Below are 5398 nucleotides of genomic sequence, written 5' to 3' on the forward strand. Positions count from 1 at the left end.
TGTCTATCATAAAAGATTCGGTTGAGAAATTACATGTTGGCTTCATAATGCCAGCTTTGATGTCATCCAAGTATTTCGTGCAATTACGCCTCCAATGTCCCTTGTTATTACAGTAATTACAAGTATCTTTAAGAGGATTACCCTTTATAGGTTTAGGCTTGGTAGAGCAATTCGCTATTGTTTTACCTTTTCCCTCCACCTGTATGGGCTTCTTACCTGCATTCCTCTTAAACTGCTTCTTCCCCTTCACGTTTATCGCAAGCACATCTTTCCTTGTACTCCCACTCAATCCCATATCCTTTTCTGCTTGCACAAGCAGAGAATGGAGCTCATCTAAACTCTTTCTCATGTTCGTCATATTATAATTTACCCTAAATTGGGTAAATCCTTTGACGTGCGAGAGAGAGTGGACCACTCGGTCCACCACAAGTTCGTCGGGGATCTTGCATCCTAACCCCTCTAAAGTTTCCACGTACTCAATCATTTTAAGTACGTGTGAACTTACAGGTTGACCATCTTTGAGGTTAGCCTCAAAGAAACGAATTGCAGTGTCATATTGAATTATTCTCGGGGCTTGAGAAAACATAGTTGAAAGCCTCGAGAATACTTCATGTCCATCACGAAACTTGACACATTGCCTTTGTAAACCAGGATCCATTGGAAAAATCAAAACATTTTTAATTGCAGCAGATTCCTTTTGATAATTTGAAAAGGCCTCCCTTACATCTGCAGTGGCCCTAGTACTAGGCGAAGGGGGAGAGGGATCGACAAGGTAGCGTAATTTGCCATCACCTGCTGTGACACCCTCATTTATTGCGGAAAAGTAAACACATAATTCTAGATAAAAACTGCATGGATATGTTTGTAATAGGTTCATTTGGGTAAAAACCTGTAATTTTTAAAACCTGAACCTGTTATAAAAATATCCAAATGGGAAGGTGTCAAACATGTAAGGTCCAAAATAAACCTCATAAATAAAACATCGCTAAAGTCGCGAAATAAAGTTATACAACCCAAGTATCAAAAAGTGAGACATATGTCCCTAGAAAGTATATGACATAAAAAGTGTTCAAGGGTCACAATAAAATAAAGCCAATCTAGGTCCCAAGGTTACTTTGCTCGCTAGCTCGTCCATGTACCCCATATATCCATCACCTACCTGTCAATCGCATTTTATACAAATACGAAAGCCACAGTCAGTGGGGAGTAACTCCGAGTTCTCCCAGCCACGAAATGTCATAATTAATATAACATGTAAACATAAGAATATGAATATGAATAACACATAGCCTTAGCATATAGATGCTAGACAATCATGCTTATCATGTGAACAACAATACGACAACACATAGTCCTAGCATGTGAATACTAGACCGACTCATACTACACTATCATGTGAATCACATAACATCCAGGAATCCAAACTCTATCAACCATAGCCGGCTTGCATCTCACCTTCTATGATTCATAGAATCATCAAACAAGAAAGGACAATATATCTAGAGACAGGCATAAGTTCTTAGGACAGTCAATAGTCACTCTGTAACTCGAGTCTATACCACGAGGTAAGGTAAACACCCTAGTCCTAAACCTGCGCAGACCTAGCGACATGCGGAAAATACCGCATCCAAGACCCATGATCACACACATGAGTACCCCTAAGGAGTCCACCAAAGGGTTGGCTAGTACTTAAGCTGACCACATACTTCTAAGAGTACGTCAGGAGGTCATGCCCTAACTTGGATATAAGCCCACCAAGCTAAGACACAAAGGCTATTAAGCGGTGAACATATACTCGTCAAAGACTATAATAGCCTATCTATGACGAAGACCGAAATACTCACCTAGTACCTAGTCCCAGCTTGAATACTTTAGCCCACACCACACAAGACAAGTAGGACACCCAATTAATCATAAGAGGGGCAAAGAGTCCACACTTGCACACACAAAAGATCATACACACCCTAGCATATGAAAGACTACGCAAGAGCATATTCAGCTGACAATCCAACAATATCTCCAATATCGATAATAATCCAAATTCCAGCTAACCAACAGTACCATAATCCATGAGAACAAGCTAAAATGGCAAAGAGGCAATAAGACTCAAGCATAAGGCATCCAAAGCATCCAACAACCAACATGTGAAATGATAATTACAAATATCAAGGCATAAACATAAAACATCCAATAACAACCAAACTAACCTCAAAGACAAACCCTCGACCCTAGTCCATGACGGGTCATTGGTCAAATCGAGGCTGACCGGTTTAAACCTAGTTTGACCAAACTCGTTCGGTCAATCTGGCCCAGCTCAGAGTCTTGGCCTACTTTGGCCCAAATCACAAAATTGGCACCACCTCCTCTTGTTTATCTGATTGTTCCTCTTCACCGCGCGACACTGCTGGGATGAAGAAATTAGACGACCAAGTTTTCTCGATGCGAAGATTTCCGCCCATCACAATATCATTCTCATGCTATTTCCAATTTCTATCATGTGAAAAACTATCAACATAAGGAAATATATTCCAACTTACAAAATATCCAATTCAATTAAATTCTCGCATAATAAAATAGTATAAATAACCGTCTCACACAAGGGTAAACTTTTCTATAAATTTTATCGATAAAACGACGCCATTTACTCATACGGACTCCGAATTGAGTGATTCAAGTGGCTAAACCACCTAATTTTTCGATGCCGTTCAATCTGTCATATTTTTGGAAACATTGGAAAACGTCTCGGTCCGTACTGTGACGTTCCAGCCAACATGCGGACTTGTCACAACACATAATTCCTCATCCAAATTTGTTCTAAACAATAATATACAAATGGTTAACATAAATTAAACATAAGCATACTCATCTTACTCCATTCATTCATTTATCAACAAGATCGTCTCAAACAACAACAACAAACAACAACAACAACAACAAACAACAACAACAACAACAAACAACGAATACAACTACTAATGTGACATTAATTCGTCGAGTAACTCGGAATAGTTACCTTAAGTTAGCAAAGAGACAAGTAATAACTTGAGAAATCTTCTAAAACCCAAAATTACTCTTCATCTTCAACAACATATGAGTCACCTAACTCATCTTCAAATTCTTCACCTATCAGAACAACAAAAACACAATTATTAAGCTTAAATTCGAAACCCTAAAAAAAGTGTCTTAAACAAAATTTGGGGGAAATTAAAATAAAGCTTACTAGTAGATGAGGATTGAAGGGAGGATTCCGAATATATAATTTTTATGCGATTTGGTGGAGAAATGAAGAAGTTATGGTGGATTTAGGGATTGTAAGGAGGTTATTTTGAGAGGAATTTGGTGTTTGAGAGAAGGAAGTGATAGAATGAGAATTGAGGAAATGAAAGATGAAGAGGAGACCCTTGGAGGATGGAGGGTGCATGGTTTTGGGTAGGGTGTTTGGGTGAGTTTCAATTGTTTACGTTTTGGTTCGTTTCGACAGAAATTAGAAATATTAAGTCGAACGCGATTTCGAGAAAATTAAAGTTCTTAAACACGATTTTACTAAAAGATTAAGTACTCATATGCCCAATATCCAAACTCGTTTACCCAACGACCGTAAGAAATGGGAAAATCCCGATTTTACGACTTTTATCCGAAATCTTATTTTATCAAAGGAAAAGGTTTAAATATAGTTTAAATCACTTTTAAACATTTCTAAACTATCAAAAATAATTACATTTCTTCAAAATAAAATAAGATTATATTTTATCAAATAGATTTTATTTCAAATAAATTAATATTAAATTAAAATAGATTAAAATATTACTTTTAAAATATAATAAAGGTTTTTCGAATTTACGGGGTGTTACAATCATCCCTCCTTTTAAGAAGTTTCGTCCCCGAAACTTAGAATAAGGAACATTGTATATATGTAGGTCTATCTCCTTAAAATCAAGTAAACAAAATCTTCAAAATATGGACGTATGAAGTATAAGTGTCTTTTCAATGGAACGGAAAATCCTCGTCACTGCGTTCAAGAACATCAACATTCCAAATCAAAGACATAAAAATATATATTTTTACACCAACAAATGAGAAAACCAATTATCGGACGTCTCCAATAACGAGCTTTACCACTCATTGACGTTAAAACCAGTGGAAAACAGTAAAACATTTTCAAAAATTTTTAGTTCGAAACTCTATAAAAAGGATAATAACTCCACTAGCTATGACCAAACTCTAACTACGACTTTTAAACAACTAAGCAAGGACTACTAACGCGGAGGGTATTTAAGAGAAGGAGAGGAACACTCGAAAGGATAGCTAAAACTCACAAGAATTAGATAAAGGAAAGAGAATCACCTCACGAGAAAAGTTCGGGATATTTAGCTAACATAGAAGATTCAGGCTCCCAAGTTTCATCTTCGACATTTCCATAACGCCAAAGGATACGAACTAGGGGCACAACTTTGTTTCTAAGTTGCTTGTTTGCTCTTTCGAGGATTCAGATCGGCCTTTCTTCCAAAGCCAAGTTAGGTTCCAAATCTGGGATTTCTTCTTGAATAACATGGCTCGGATCACTAATGTACTTCCTCTACTGAGATACATGGAAGACATCATGAACCTTGCTCAAATTCGGGGGCAACTCTAAACGGTAAGCAACGGGACCAATCTTCTCAAGCAAACGGAAAGGTCCAAAGTATTTGGGACTCAGCTTTCCTTTCACACCAAAATGTTTCACCCCTTTCATAGGTGATACCTTAAGGAACACTCGATCATCAACCTCAAAGGCAAGTGGTCGACGACGGACATCGGCATAAGATTTCTGTCGGTCTTGAGCGGTTTTCATACGCTCTCGAATGATATGAACCTGATTGATGGTCTCAGTCACCAAATCGGGTCCCAACACATGAGCATCTTGGACTTGATCCCAACAGACCGGCCTACGACACTTCCTACCGTACAAAGCTTCATAAGGTGACATCTTGATAGAGGAATGATAGAATTCGACAAGAGGTAAACATTTCTCCCAAGAAGTGTGGAAGTCTAAAGCACAAGCACGGAGGAGGTCCTCTAAAGTCTGGATAGTCCTCTCAGTCTGTCCATCTGTAGCGGCATGAAAAGCGGTACTCATCAGTAGCTTACTACCCATGGCTTCTTGCAAAGCAGTCCAGAAACGGGAACAGAATCTCGGGTCACGATCTGAAACTATATCCTTAGGCACTCCATGGTAGCGTACTATCTCCCTCACATAGGCCTCAGCTAGGACATGTAATTTCCATGTCTCCTTGATAGGTATAAACCTAGCACATTTGGTCAATCGATCTACAACCACCCAAACCGCATCTTTTCCGCTAGAAGTCTTAGGTAAAGCCATCACAAAGTCCATGGAGATGGACTCCCATTTCCAAAGGGG

General features: G+C 38.5%; 1 long non-coding RNA gene across 1 annotated transcript; it reads right to left on the reverse strand.

The window, feature by feature from the left end:
* Nucleotides 1–1020: 1020 nt before the first annotated feature.
* LOC141639014 (uncharacterized) lies at nt 1021–3377 on the reverse strand. Its single transcript, XR_012542336.1, has 3 exons — nt 3221–3377; nt 3014–3123; nt 1021–1159 (listed from the first exon to the last, which is right to left on the reverse strand). It is a non-coding gene; the product is annotated as an uncharacterized LOC141639014 (long non-coding RNA).
* Nucleotides 3378–5398: the final 2021 nt, after the last annotated feature.

Source organism: Silene latifolia, unplaced genomic scaffold (genome assembly GCF_048544455.1).
Source record: "Silene latifolia isolate original U9 population unplaced genomic scaffold, ASM4854445v1 scaffold_249, whole genome shotgun sequence".
Taxonomy (NCBI): Eukaryota; Viridiplantae; Streptophyta; class Magnoliopsida; order Caryophyllales; family Caryophyllaceae; genus Silene; species Silene latifolia.